General features: G+C 38.3%; 1 protein-coding gene across 1 annotated transcript in view; it reads left to right on the forward strand.

Annotated features, from left to right (window-relative positions):
* BNC2 (basonuclin zinc finger protein 2) overlaps positions 1 to 15,358 on the forward strand; it is a 438,326-nt gene that overhangs the window by 216,659 nt on the left and 206,309 nt on the right. The window lies entirely within an intron of this gene.

Genomic DNA, 15,358 nt, shown 5'->3' on the forward strand with positions numbered 1-15,358 from the left:
TGCTTGTAACTGGAAATGTAACGTGATTTTTGGCTTTTTAAGTCTTGAGTTTTTTTCTTTTGCTGATTAAATCATCAGCAAAATTTGATCAGCAAATTATCATTTTGAAATATACATGCTCTAACATCTACCTGGCAGCTTGGAAGAGAAACAGATAGATATGGTTACAATATCATGAGACTCTCTGTTGAAAGTGTAGCTCAAGATGATCATTGTTTCTGTATTCAAGCCTTCTCTTTTGTACAGCTTACAATACTTTGCCTTTAGTGTTTAATTAATCCTTGCAATATACCTGTGAAGTAGGATAAGTGGGTGGCATCTGAGTGTAAATAGTTATTATCGTCGTCTTTCTGGTGAGGAAACTGAGGCATAAAAAGTTGGATATTTTTAAGACTTACTTGAGTAGAAAGAAGAACAAGATAAATGAATTATTAAAAGTAAAATATATTGTTTATTAGGTATAAAGCATGTCCACATTTAGAGAACTAACATAAATATGTATTTGTGGACCTACAATTTTCTAATAATTTGCAAGATAGACCACACTCAGAACTGAAAAGGCAGTTTGGTGAATGAATTTTTGCTACCCAGAGGCTGCAAAATATTTTGAAGGGGAAGATTTTAGAAGATATTTTACTTTTCTGAATGTAGTTGATTACATCATGCTGCATTAACCACCCTTGCCATATATCAAGTTGAAACTGTATTTTACATTTTTATATGTTAGGCTTGGGTCTGAAGTGGCAATGCTTATAAATATAAATAGGTAAGTAATTAGCCTATTGTAAAAAAACTTGGATTTTTAAAAAATACAATTTCCACTGTGAAAGCAACTAGAGACTCTGTTATTTATACTCCAAATGTGAAGTATCTTGAGTGAATGAAAAACTGAAAATGCTTTAATTAGTCTTTATAAAATAGGTTAAAAACAGACTATTTTACTATTAAGATATAAATACATCAATGATCCTGCCTACACTCAGACACAGTATAGCTACAATTTAAAAAAATAATAATTGAAACGGAATAGTCCCATTTATGTTCTCTGTTCCTGATTAAAAATGGTAGACAAGTAAAATTACATTTTAAAATATATCTGTAAACAATCAATATTGTTTTGAATTTTAAAGAGTTCCTGTGCCTCCATGGCCAGTGTGACTCAGTTGGTGAGAGCGTCGTATCGTAAACCGAAAGGTCACGGGTTTAATTCCCAGTCAGGGCACATGCATGGTTATAGGTGCTGTCCCCATTCGGGGCATTTGGGAGAGGCAACCAACTGATGTTTCTCTCCTTCCCTTCCCCTCTCTCTAAAATCAATAAGCATGCCCTTTTGTGAGGTTTTTTAAAGAGAAAGAGAGAGAGAGAGAGAGAGAGAGAGAGAGAGAGAGAGAGAGAGAGAGAGAGATCCTATGTCTTGTGAATGGCAATATATATTTATATTCTGTATTCAGAGCAAAGTACTTTTGAAACCAACTGTACATTCATCTCTACTTTTGCTTTCTTCTCTGCTCCTGCCTTCTACATCTGGGGTTGAGTGTGGACTGCAAGTCTAAACGAATAGGATTGGATGAGCTATTTGGTTCTCAGTTTCTCCCATTTCTAAAACTGTGGGCTATAATTTAACTTTCCTTGAGGGAGTATTTGGAAGAATATTACAGAATGGGTTTATAAGATCTTTAGTCCCCATAGAAGTCATTATTGACATGTAGTTCTAGTCTTTGGGATATCCCGGAAGTTTACAGCTGGGTGAATGATCTTGGCATTTTAGTGTAGGCTGAACCAACACTCGTGGCCATATCATTTATTATTCTATAGCATTGACCTCTCAAATAAATGAAGTTTATGACAGCATGGTATCTGAAAAGAAAATTTTGGCTAATTCATTAATCAAACATCAGAAATAAACCAAATGTCTTTATCTTATAGATTTTGCCACCTGAACATACAATTGTAAAGGTTATAAACTTAAGAGTTAGAAACAGAGACCTATAGAAATAGCTTTTCAAACATACAGTCATTGATTTCTTATTGAAAATTCTTTTAAAAAATCAGGGGCAGGCTGAATGTGTTCTTTCCTGCCTCTCTCCTTTCCTCTGTCTCTAATTTGTGCCAGTGCTCTTGTTTTTTTCTTGAGTTAAATGATACTTTTCATAAGAAAAGCATTAGGCTTATGGAAAGAAAGATGTGTTGCCAATGGATTCAATTCTCCTTTTGATTTATGAGGGTTTTAAAAAAACACTCTTCCAGGTCTTCTCCTTTTCCGAGGGACTCTGAGAAAGTCGTGTTCAAAACTAATGGTTCCTAAAGAATTGCTCAGCTGCAGACGACTAGCCTCTCAAAACATTGGCTGGTTAAGGGGCTTAGCACAGGGTGCTTTTCAGCTCTAAGTCTCAGCAGTGTGCTGAGGACCATGAGCTTATCTGATGCTGTCAGTTCTGGAATACCTTTGGAATTTCTCTGTTTGTCAGGCTGTTTCTTTCACTGAAAGTGCAAACATTATTTGTAGAGCTCATAATTTAACATTCCAGTTGTGGGCAAAACATGGGATAAATTTATAAGCATGTACATGATGCACTTATATGCTTCTATGTTTTCTTTCATCTTTCGTCACAGAGTCTAAGGGGACTAAGTAGCTCTACCTTTTGGGGATAAAGACATTATTGGTTTTAAGCCAGAGCAATTGATTCAAGTTACATTTTTAACATAGGTTCAGTACATCATATCTGTTTACTGCACTTATGTGCCCGGTCACCTTTAGAGGGAATAATTCTGCGGGAAAACTATTCCTAATACATTGTAAATGGAGATGAGTTAAGTAAGTTGTGTTAATTATGTCATTTGCAAGATTGCCTCATGTAGGATTGGTCAAGAGACTAGAAGCTGCTTGTCAAATGTTTCCTTTAACTAATGTGATATTTCATGGATTGCAGATGACACAATTCACTTATCTGATGGAATCTCATTAACTAGCCCTTAGTTTTCCTTAGCAAAATTATGTTTTTAAACATGCCATGATAGGTTCTGTCCTCATTACTTTGTATTCAGCCCAGTGGCTTGTGTGCGTGTATGTGTGCGTGTGTGTGACACCTACTCCCTAGTCCTTAGTCTTCAGGGAAGCCAAGAGAGTTCCATATTCAGAACATGTTTCTAATCTGCTTTCCCACGTTACACACGTGTAATCTGGTTTTGGCTAATAGAACCTGGGTGTGTATTCATCACTGCCATCATGATGAGCACTTTGCACCATACAGTCCTTAATTTGGCCTTCTTTTGGCCAACTCTGTTATCTCCCCTCTTATAGTTTGATGTCCTGATATTCTAATGCTTTATGTAGAAAGCCTAGAAAATCTCAGAATCATATAGTTTCAATTAAAAGCCAAGCATATGGCAGTAGTTATTATAGAAATTGTAACGGTGGAATATTTTTCCACTGTTGTTACATTATGTATCTTGCCTAGGAAGTCTTTACTTTAGAAGCATAGCATTTAATTCTTCAGTAAATAACTTAATTTTTGTCCCATAGTATCAGTTACCTATTGCTGAAAAACTTAAAAGACCATTTTCTTGAAAAAAAAGAAAGAAAAAAAAATCAACAGTTTTCTTAGTACATTGGTGACTTCTTATAATACTTCCTTCAAAAGGACGAGTCCCAGGTACTCCCAGGTGACTGCCTTTTAGTATTTAGTTTCTGTCACTTCATATTGTTCAGTGGCAGGAATAAATTCCTATTCATAGTGCATAAAGTCTTTCATAGATTTGGAGATAGTTAAATAGGGTTGGAAATATAGTCCATGGCTGTGGAGTAGAACCAGCTGACCTGCAAGTGAGTTTGAATAGCATATTGGTCTAAATATCTAGAAGTACCTATAAGCCTGCCTAAGAAAATTAGAATTAAAGTTTGCTTTCTAGTGAGTAGTACTTTATTCACTAAAATCACAGGAATCACATATTGTTGGATATTTTACATTTTACTTGAAAAACTTTGTTGAAGGCCACTTCATTTTTTAACCTATGGCCTCCCTTTCTCTCTTATGATAAAAAATTCCATCATGGTTGCACTTGGAACAAATTTCTTCCTAAAGTTATTGTCATTTTATCCTGTTCCCAGAAACATCACCCTAGGGGAAAAATTCTTGTGCAATAGAACAACCTGATTTACATCCTATATATTAACTCCTCATCATCTCCAATTCAGCTATCTTTTGACCTTCTTTCCCGCAGTCACACAACTGATGAGGCCTGCCTCTGTCAGAATCTGCCTCTAAGGATGTTATTCTTCCTGTGGTCTCTCCTTTTTTTCCCGCTTTCCATCAGCTCCCACCCATACCACACACATTCCACCAGCTCTCTGTGTAGACTTGGCAGCAGATTCCACCCCAATCCTTGTTATGTAACCCACCACCTATCCCTTTTTGGCAAGGGACACCCAACTCAGCAAGTTGCAACAAAGAGCAGAGTTAATTGGAACATGTGCTATGCTCAAGTCTGGAACAAAAAGGGCTGATAGACATCAGGAAAATACAACCATATGTAGATGTTTGCTTGGGAATATGTGTATACATGGGAAATGTCTTCTACAAACAGGTTGCATTTAAATAAAATCAACTACCATTCTTCTCTTCTTCTGGCCATTCACCTCCCTACCTCCCTATATGTAATACTTGGAACTGGCTCTCTCCTGTCTGCTCATGGGTGGGCATGGCCTGATGAAACTGACAAAAGAAAACAGAACTGTCTGTGATACTTTACAGGAGGAATCTCGTGTTACTTAAACTTGGGACTCAGGTATGGGTATCACCCCAGTGGCCCTTCTAACCATTCCCAATTATTGCAATATCACTTCTATCTCTTGTGGATCTCCATCCCTATTTTTGTATTCATTCTAGAACTATAGAATATCTTTTCCTTGATCCCTAATTTTTTTTTAACATAGGTACAATTTACATAAAAATAAATACAAGATTTTAACTGTGGTTTATTTTTTCCCTTTATAAAACTTTTTAAAGACCTTATTTATTTATTTTACTTTGTTTTTTATTTTTTATTTTTTAAGTATATTTTACTGATTATGTTGTTACAGCTGTCCCAATTTTTTCCCCTTTGCTCCCCTCTGCCCAGTATCCTCCTTCCCTTTAGCAATCCCACCCCCCTTAGTTCATGTCCATGGTTCATACTTATAAGTTCTTTGGCTTTACTCTTTCTTATATTATTCTTAACTCCCCTCTCTCTATTTTGTACCAACCAATTATGCTTCTTAATCCCTGCACCATTTCCCCATTTCTCCCCCTTCCCTCTGCCAGCTGATAATAACCCTCCAAATGATCCCCATACCTATGATTCTCTTCCTATTCTGGTTTGCTTAGTTGGATTTTATTTGTATTTTTTAGATTCAGTTGTTGATAGTTGTGAATTTATTGTCATTTTAGTGTTCACAGTTTTGATCTTCTTTTTCTTAAGTCCCTTTCTTAATAATGACTTGGTGATGATGAATTCCTTTAACTTTACCTTGTGTGGGAAGTACTCCATGTGCCCTTCCATTCTAAATGATAGCTTTGCTGGATAGAGTAGTCGTGATTGTAGGTCCTTGCTTATCATCACATTGAATATTTCTTGCCAGTCCCTTCTTGCCTGCAAAGTATCTTTTGAGAAATCAGCTGATTGTGTTATAGGCCCCCTTTATAGGTAACTCTCTGCTTTTCTCTTGCTGCTTTTAAGATTCTCTCCTTATCTTGAAACTTTGGCATTTTAGTGATGATGTGTCTTGGTGTGGTCCTCTTTGGGTCTAACTTATTTGGGACTCTCTGGGCTTGTATGTCTATTTCCTTCACCAATTTGGGAAGTTTTCCTTTGTTATTTTTTCACATAAGTTTTCAATTTCTTGCTCTTCCTCTTCTCCTTCTGGCACCCCTATGATTTGGATGTTGGCACGTTTAAAGTTGTCCCAGAGGTTCCTAAGCCTCCTCATTTTTTTCAGTTCTCATTTCCTCATTCTGTACTGGTTGACTGTTTTTTTTCTTCCTTATGTTCCAAATCATTGACTTGAACCCTGGTTTCCTTCCCTTCACCATTGTTTTTATGTAGATTTCCCTTCGTTTCACTTAGCGTAGCCTTCACTTCTTCCCTTATGCGTTTGCCATACTTAAGTGTATCTGTCAAGACTGTGAGCATCTATATCACCAGTGTTTTGAACTCTATGGTTATTAGGTTGAGTATCTCCTTGTCACTTAATTCTACCACTGGAACCTTGATCTGTTCCCTCTTCTGGGCCATACTTCTCTGTCTACTCATCTTGGCAGGCTTCTGTGTTTGCCTCTGTGTCTTAGGCAGAGTTGTCACACCTGTTACGTTGTAAGGGGCAGAGCCTTAGGTATTCGTCAGTACAGGGTGACCTGTGTCACCATGTTGTAATGCTCTATGTGGGGGAGGGGTCAGAGAGGGAACAATGCTGCTTCCTCAGCACTTGCCCCTTTTCCAGGCACTTCTCCCACTTCTGTATGGGACTGGTGCCTCTCTAGCTGTTGCCCTAGCCGTTGTTCCCAAAGTGAGTGGGTCTGCTGATGTTCTAGGACTGTGGGGGCCCTTGAAACAAGCAGACTCGGCTGAGAGACAGGCAGTTTCTTCCTCTGTTTCAACCCACACTGGTTTGCACAGTCAGAAGCAATGAGGCTTTATTTTCCCTGGTGCTGGACCCGTGAGCTGTGTGGTCCGGTCTGGTCTGGTCTGATGATGTGAATGCTCCCCAGATGTCCCTCCCTACTTTTTAAAATGTGTGACTGTGCTTTCCACTGGCCCGCCGCTCCTGCTACCACCACACTGTGTCCTCCTGCCCTGACTCCTCCCCACCTACCTGTCTGGATGAGTATTTCTTCTTTATATCTTTGTTTGTTGGACTTACATGTAGCTCGATTTTTTGGAACTTCTGGTTGTCTCTAGTTTTGAGGTCGTTTTATTCCTTCTTATCTGTGGAGGGAGATGCAGCATGTCTGTCTATGCCTGCATCTTGGCCAGAAGTCTATTTACTTTTAGAGAGAGTAGAGGGAGGGAGAGAGGGAGAGAAACATCGGTGCTGAAAGATACATCGATCAAGCTGTTGTGCGAGGTGGCCTCTCACATGCCCTCAGCTGGGGACCTGGCCCACAACCCAGGCATGTGCCCTGACTGGGAATTGAACTGGTGACCTTTCAGTTTTCAGGCCAGCACTCCATCCACTGAGCCACACCAGCCAGGACTAACTGTAGTTTTCATGAGTTATGTGATACAAGTATATACCCATGTTAAAATGACACTCCAGTCAAAATCCATATCATTTTTTTACCCTGTAATGTTCCTTCATGTTCCTTGTCAGTCAGTCTCCTTCTCTGTAGAGGCAACCATTCTTTTTATTTCAGTCATAATAGATTAGTTTTGCCTGTGTACAACTTTGTATACATTGGATCATATACTATATATTATGTTGTGTCAGGTTTTTTATTGTTGAACTCAGTGTTTTGAGAGTTTATCCATACTGTTTGTGTAGTTTTATTTCTTCTCACTACCAAGTAATATTCCATTGTAAACAACATCCATTAAAAAAGAATATTTGGACATTTTATGAATGGTTTCTATGTAGTAGAAGCATCCTAATATCACAGATTCTCCTGAATTTGACAGATAGTTGACTGTCATGTCTGCTGTAATTAGAAAGAGTTTGCATTGCTCTGCTACCTCTCCACCCAAGGCTGCAAGATTTCCCCAGCAATGGGCTAGCTGCTCACCCCAGAGTTTCAGGCTCCTGGGTGTTCTTAGTTCATGCTCCTGAACTTCAGAGGGAATAGTGACCTCCATGTGTACTGAGGTGGTTCAGAAGCAACAGAGGCAGGGCTTGGATGCTTCAGTTGTTCTCCAGCATCTTCCATTCAAGGTATTCTTACTTATTTTGTAAAGCTATTGTACTTCTAGAAGGCAGAGGTATCCTATGTGTATGTGGAGGTTCTGAAATACTTTGAGGGCTTTTTCAGAGCTCTTGGGATTGGCCAGAAAGGAACTTTGTCTTTGAGAGTCTCCAGAAGTGTGTTTTAGCTTGGATGTCTGTCCTCACTGTTTTTCCTATTTAGGTTTTGAGGTACTTGGAAGCCCAGAGTAGCCCTGGACTTGAGTGGCCATCTGAGAAATTCCTGTGGCCCTGCTGGCTTGGATACTATCAGGACAAAAGTGTGGATGATTAGGTTAATAGTAGTTATTCTTTATTAAGCTCCTTAACTGTTACAGGCAATAGGCTAAGACTTATATATAATCATCCTAACACTCTGTTTATGTAAGTTCCATTATTATTTGCACTTGATAGCTGAGGAAACTAGACTTGGAATAACTTACCCACTGTTACACAGCTAATAAGTGATGGGACAAGGATATGATTACAGATCTGATGTCCAACTTCTCAAATACTCTACCTTAATATCCCACAAATACTTTTTGGACATCTTTTTCTAAGTATTAAATAGGTAATGTAGAAATATAGATGTATTTAATATTGGATATTTTAATATAATTGTTAAACTACTCTATTATGGAGAGTATGAAAATGTAACCCAAATAGTAGCCTCGGACCATGTTGAATACCCTTCATTTAAGGGTCTCAAAACATGTGAAAATATCAAGACAATAATGTTTTGTGAAGAATGAAGGTAGTTCAGAAAATTGCACTTGTTTTGAAGGTGAAGAATTTGAGACAAGATTCCTTGACTTTGCCAAAGTAGTACAGAGCTAGAAGAAACCTATACTGTCTCCTCATGTCTTTTACCCTTCTCTCTCAAAATATTTTTTTCTCTAATCCAAGCCAGGGATTAAAGAACATTATTAATTATCTTTTTATTTAAACTCTGATTCATAGATAGGGACTAGAAACACTCTGGCATCTGTTTAGAGTTTACCTAAGAGAATGTTATGACAGTAGTCAGTAATGACTTCTTTTAAACAGATGAATTCAGCTTCCCTTGTTATGACTTAGATGGACAGTGTTGAAGATTTTGTAACGCGTAGGAAGTCGAGGAGTTAGGTGCTAATTTATAAAGTCTGCTTCTAGAATGGGGTCTAGTTTCCTTCAAACTTTTAAGAGAAAGAGAACAAGAAAAAATAAAATGTCTAAATCAACACTAGCCAAAATAAAAGAAAGAGGAAAGTGCAAATAAAAGAAACCTGCTAAAAGCAGCAATTGTCCTGTGTTTGGGAAGTGCATTCTCTCCTTGACAGTCACTGGTTTTGCTGTTAGATTTTTGATGTGTGTCATTTATTTTCTGTCTCTTTGTCTCTTTCTCTCTGGATACTCTTAGGCTGATACTTTAACTGTCTTATGTCACTAATTACACATTTCCTTTCATGTTTGTTATTATTATAGGATAAATTGTGATCTTCTATAAACATAAGGCACAAGCTTAAAGAAATGAAGACTGCTTTAGAGAATTAGGGATTATTCAGAATCCCAGTGATCCTAAATGACTTAGCACATCTAGACTGCATTTGGAGTCTGTTCCTTTTTTTGTTGTTGTTGTTGATAGCCATGATGAGTAAATAGTGAAAGAAATTTTCAGCTTTTAAGTTTTGTTGCCTGTGAAAGTTTCTATTAAACTCCTGATAATGTCAGAAAGAGAATTTTGCTTAAAGGTTATCTTAACAGGTAAAAATATATTTAAGGTTCACAGAACCTTAACCTTGAATAATTTAGGGCAACTCCTTTCTCTGCTCTTGTTGCGTTGACCTGATGGGCCACCTAAGGTTATTCCAGGGTTCTGGATTCTCTTCCCCTGACTCCCATTTCTGCCCCTGACTCCACTGTTAAGTTGGGAATGAAAACATCTCTCTGGAATATCTTTTGATTTAATATGTGTAGGAAACTTTGATGTCATTGTGGAAAGGGAGATTAGAAATAAAAGGTATTTCAAAGGCTTTTGATGTGGATTACCATTTACAAACCTGTGAACCTTTGACTTCTCTGAAGGTTGGTTATCAGAAAGTTCTTTTGCATTTTTCTTGAAGTACTTTTTGAGGTGTTAGGTGCACCCTCATTTGTGGATATGTCCAGAACTTGACAGTGTCGAGAAGACTCAAGGTTTTAAAAACTGGCTGCATGTTGCCACTGTCCTCAAGAAAAATGTGCTAAAGAAAGCTGTTTGAAGATTTCCTGAACATAAAATATATAATCTTAAACCATGCTGAAGGTAAAAAAAGAGCCAAATGCTTGTCCCATTTGCCCCAGAAAAGACCAAAAATGCTGCTTGAATATCTGCTATCCTCAGAAATACCAAGTATTGCTTCCCTTAACGTGCTGAGAACATTGTCACCATATTTTTTCATGCAAGAAAAGATAGGTAAAGCTAAAACTTATAGAATTTTTAAAAGATAGGAGGGACCTAAGTTGATGCTACCAAACACTATAACCAGTGTAATTAAAGTTCCATTTTTGATGGCGAGGAGTGTGTATCAACACTCTCTATCAATTTCCACAGATATTTAAACTATACAGCCCAGGTTGAAAACCATTAATGTAGATTCCAGACCAACCTCTTTTATTTACATATGAGATCAATAGAAATTAAAATTATTCTATGAGATTAAGTAATTATTTGAAATCTGATTTTGCATTCTGGTCTCCCAGGTTTGGACCTGCATTTTCCCTCACCACTTTGTATGTGTTAATCCCAAATTAATTTTAGCTCCCTGCCTAGAAAAGACAGTTCTGTGATCTTTATTCATTTGTGTAGTCCTCTTTCTACTACGGTAATAATGGCTCAGTTTAGTGAGCGCTTATTGTGGTATAGGTGCGGTCGCAAGAGTTTTATGGGCTTCCTTCCTTAGTTAGGTATACCAATATTTCTGTTTCACAAATAAAGAAACAGGGCCAGAGATTAAATAACGTGCCTACACTTTTCGGAGCAAGGGTAAGTAGGGGCACTGGGATTGGAGCTTGGCAATTTGATTCCAGAATCATGGCTCCTGAACCTCCTAGCTGTACCTTCCTCTAGAAGGGTTTGATTACTACCTCACATTTCCAAAACAAAACTGCGTAGACAGTTTAAGCTATGGGAACTCTAGACCACATTTTGAAAGCCAGTATTAAGAAAACAAAAAAAATGTGGCCCCAAGGCATTCACGGGTTTTCTTTCCTGTTTCTTGAATCCTAAGAGAGCATGGGATATTAGTGATGACAATCTTTGTACTGCTAAACAGACCTTTGGCAACTTTGAAGCTGTAGATTTGCTTCAGAGATTTTGTGTCTGCAGAAATGAAAGAAGAATTTTAGTGAGGTGGGCGTTGTGGGAGGGGTGGTTTGATCATTGATTTTGTAGGATGGCTTCTGTTGTTTAATCATGGAGGAAAATATGAGGAAACCCATATGGTAAAGAAGAGTAAGTTAAACTATACATTCTACCTTTCAAAGAGAATTTCAGGTATGGGTGGCAATACTTAGAAGTGTTACCTGAAAGGACCTCAGAGATGTTTCTTGGGTTAGAATCAGAAGCCATTGCAGTATTACCTAAAACAGCGCTTAAAAAACAGAATGGTATTCAGACCTATTGACTGTTTACAGGTATTGTTTTCTTTCCCCTGTTCATTTTTTAAAAAATCCCTTGTGCCTCACTTTAAAGTATCAAAGAAAAATATAACTTGTATTAAATATAATTTTAAGTTCAGGGTAGAAAGGTGGAAAGAGAATGTTGACAAGGTCATAACTTTTTTTTTTTTTTTTTTTTGAAAAGCCAGTTTTTCTAAATAAGCCAATACAATTATTAAATTCCTTTTTTTAAGTATATTTTATTGATTATATTGTTACAATAGTTCCAATTTTTTCCCCTTTGCTCCCCTCCGCCCAGCACCCCCCTTCCCCGACAATCCCCTCCCCAAGTCCATGCCCATGGCTCACCCTTTCATATATTCTTTTTTTTTTTAAATAATTAATTAATTAGTTAAATATTTTAACAATTAAAAAAACAATCCCTCCCTCTCAGACTTGAGACCCTTTACAATCTTATAAAGGACAATGGACGAAGGTCTCGAGCTCCTCTAGCTGCTTCAAGCTGAACATGGTCGTCGTCCTACCTACCCTTGGGTCAAGAAATCCCTAATAAGAGTGGGGGTGTGGAGGGGAGGGTGGCCTTCCCTCATGGGGAAGGATCGTGCGGACTCCAGGTTGGTTGGCTGTCTCTGGACAACGGCATGCTTGGTTTAACAGGCTGGCATCCTTGTTGTATTCTGGGGGCAACAGGGTTAAAGGACATCATTCAATCCATAATCACTAGATGACAAAAGACAGGTATTAATATTTCAATGTCCCACATTAGGGAAAAGAAAGGTTTCTTTGGAGGAAGGTATGCCAGGTACATCTCACCTGTCCAAAACCCTTTTGCCCATTATACTTAGTTTGGACTGAGGGAAATATTTTAGGTATCCCCCCTCTCAGGCCTCTGGGCTCTTTCTGTCCAAGCCATTAGAATAGAAAAGAGAAACCAGTTTTAAAGTGAAGCCCACAGACCACCCCATTCTTCACCAACCCAGCCACTTAGTTCAGCCAAACCATTGAGTCTCAGGAGGCAGCAATGCAGACAGGATTAAGTGAGGCCTATACATACAGACAATCACTCAGGTAATGAGATCGTAGGCTTATGCCCTTTGAAAACAGAAAACACATGTTAATTTATGTAACATAACCCCCACACAAGTTTATAGATCTGTAGGATTGTCTTATCAGAAAGACATCCAGTTGCAAGGCATTTGACATTCTTCTTGCCTGTAAATTAAACATCTTTGATAATGCCACAGACATAGTTTAACTTTCAAATGAAAACAAATTTTAAATGAAAAGAAACTTTAAAGACGGTTAGCTGCACTACTTTATAGTCTACCACTGGGCATTGTGATCTTCCTTGAATCTTGATTTTTCTCCCTAAGATTACCCTCCTTGTCATTAAAGGGACTGCATTAAGTTCATTTTTAATTTATCCTGTTCATTTGCATAAACACAAGAAGAGCAGCAAATGATCACTTATGATCTTTAGTTCTGCTTTGCTGGAACTTACGCAAGGAACATTTAGGGTGACCTTCAGTCTGCCCTTCAGGGCACAGAAGCTGAGCCACATACCTGGCATTCAGCCTTGCCTGTAAACACCTGTCTTTTCCAGGTCCTCCTGGTTTTCCATTGTGCCTTAAGGTCCCTTCTAGCCATCTTTCAGGAAAACAACCTTCGTTCCTTCCCTGGAAAGATTGCTATGGACCGCTCATCCATCCAAGGTACCAGGCCTTTTATCTCATGGACTTTTATTACCTTTGAAGGTCAGTCCCAGTTGCTCAGGGCTTTTTGGTAACAACCAAAGCCCAAGCATGTCTCCTTTAGGCATGACATTCCAGTCAAAGTCTTAGTCAAAAAAATCGTTATTAACAACTGGTGTTATTAGTTTTATGCAAAGAAACTTAGGTCATTACTTACTTCTTTAGAATGCCAAATTCTGGAGGGATCAGATAGGGAGAAAATATATACAGTGTGAAGGAAAATCCTTGTCCTTCTAATATTCACTGAACTTGCATTTCTATTCTTTTTATTTTTATTTTTTCCCCCCACTAAAAATTTTTCTGTTTGTTTGTTTTTCCATTACAGTTGTCTCACTTTTTTCCCCCTCTTGCTTCTCTGCACCCTGTCCCTCCCTTCTCCCACATTCAGTCCCCACCCAGTTGTCCATGTCCATGGGTCATTTATACATGTTCTTTGACTAGACCCTTCCCCTTCTTACCACTTCTCTCCCTCCCATCTCCCCCTTTGTTACTGTTAGTTTATTCCTCGTTTACATACCTCTAGTTCTATTTTGCTCATTTATTTGTGTTGTTCATTAGTTTCCTTTAACAGGTGATATCATAAGGTAATTTTCTTTTGTTGCCTGGCTTATTTCGCTAAGCGTAATTCTCTCTAGTTCCAATCATGTTGTTGCAAATGGTAGAAGTTCCTTCTTTCTTTCAGTACTTATTCATTGTCATTTTCCCCCTTTGTACTCATGTTCCTCTCTGTCTCTCTCTGTTTCTTCATCTTAAAGCAGACCCTTTAGCATCTCTTGCAATGCTGGCTTGGTGGAGATGTATTCTTTTAGCCTTCTTTTGTCTTGGAAACTCCTTATTTCACCTTCCATTTTGAATGAGAGTCTTGCTGGGTAGAGTATTCTTGGTTGTAGGCCTTTGTTTTTCATTACTTGGAATATATTTTGCCATTCCCTTCTGGCTTGTAGTGTTTCTGCTGAGAAATCTGATGATAGCCTTATTGGAGCTCCCTTGTATGTTGTTAGTTGTTTCTCTCTTGCTGCTTTTAGGATTCTCTCTTTGTCTTTGAATGTTGGCATTTTAATTATGATGTGTCTTGAAGTGGGCCTGTTGGGGTTCATCTTCATTGGGACCCTCTGTGCTTCCTGGACTTGCATGATTCTTTCTCTCTTCATGTTAGGGAAGTTTTCTGTCATTAGTTTTTCAAAGAGGTTTTCTATTCCTTGCTCTTCTTCTTCTCCTTCTGGAATTCCTATGATATGGATATTATTACGTTTCATGTTGTCCTGCAGCTGTCTTAGAGCCTCTTCAGTCTTGTTCAGCCTTTTTTCATTTTGTTGCACTGTCTGTGAGTTTTTGTCTACATTGTCCTCCAGCTCGCCGATCCGATCTTCTGCTTCCTCTAGCCTGCTTTTAATTCCTTCTACTGTGTTCTTCAATTCAGAGATCGTATTCTTCATTTCCTCCTGGCTCTTATTGATAGCTTCCATGTCCTTTTTGATGCTGGTATAATTCTCAGTAAGTTCCTTATAGTTCTTCTGGAGTTCACTGTAGTTTTTCTGGAGTTCTTTGTAGTTTCCGCTGAGCTCATTGAGCTTCTCCATAATCCATGCTTTCAATTACATATCTGATAGTTGGCTCCCCTCTATTTCATTTAGCATTCTTTCTGGGGACTCTACCTTTCCTTTCGATGGGGGGTTGTTTCTCTGTCTCCCCATTTTTGTGACTCCTATTGTTTGTTGGTACTTCTTAGAATGATCTGCACTTCCTGGATCTGCCCCTGGTCGACAAGGTCATATCTTAGTAATGTATAAAATGAGTGTTAGATCTTGGTGGGGTCTCGATTTGGCTAATGAACCTGCTGGTATGTCTGAACTAGGACAGGCAGGGGGAAATCAGGTGATCAGTGCTGAATAGTGACTTGCTGCATTGGGTGTTTGCTAATTGTAGAGAGCAGTCTTTAAACCAGTAAATTGGTAGGAATTAGTTGGTGACTATTAAATTTTAACAGCAAACATGAAAATGATCATTCTGTTAAGTAACACCACCTTACATAGTATTCCTATTATGTCTTGGCTTGCTC

The sequence above is a fragment of the Furipterus horrens genome, unplaced genomic scaffold (genome assembly GCF_987537825.1).
Source record: "Furipterus horrens unplaced genomic scaffold, mFurHor1.1.pri manual_scaffold_4, whole genome shotgun sequence".
NCBI classification, from domain to species: Eukaryota; Metazoa; Chordata; class Mammalia; order Chiroptera; family Furipteridae; genus Furipterus; species Furipterus horrens.